We start from the raw sequence: 448 nt of genomic DNA, 5'->3' as shown, positions 1-448 counted from the left end.
TTATATTTTGTTATTATTAGCAGGGATAGAAAAATTATTAATTATTATTTGTAGCTTTTTATTAGCAATAAATAAAATAGTTGAATTTATTTAAAATTTTGTAAATTTTCTAAAAGGTTTTTTGTATTTTTATGCATATATAAATTCTCTTTTTAATTGTAGGTACTAATAAATTTAAGTATTTAACAAACATTACTAGACATAAAGTAAAAAAATATGTGGGTCTCGTACTGATGCTGCTGCTCTATTATGCATTGGTATGTTATTTCCATTATCTATGTCATTGTTCGACACGTGATTTCTACATGTGTTGAAAGAATTTCTCTTCTACACAATAGCAAAACCCTTTTTTTAAGAAAAAACTTAACTTGATTCCTTTTGTAAGTAACAACTTCCTTTGCAAAGCTCAAGGTGTGAAATTTGCTATCAAAGTACTCTGGCTGAAGCT

The sequence above is a fragment of the Arachis ipaensis genome, chromosome B08 (assembly GCF_000816755.2).
Source record: "Arachis ipaensis cultivar K30076 chromosome B08, Araip1.1, whole genome shotgun sequence".
NCBI lineage: Eukaryota > Viridiplantae > Streptophyta > Magnoliopsida > Fabales > Fabaceae > Arachis > Arachis ipaensis.
This window is presented reverse-complemented; position numbering follows the sequence as displayed.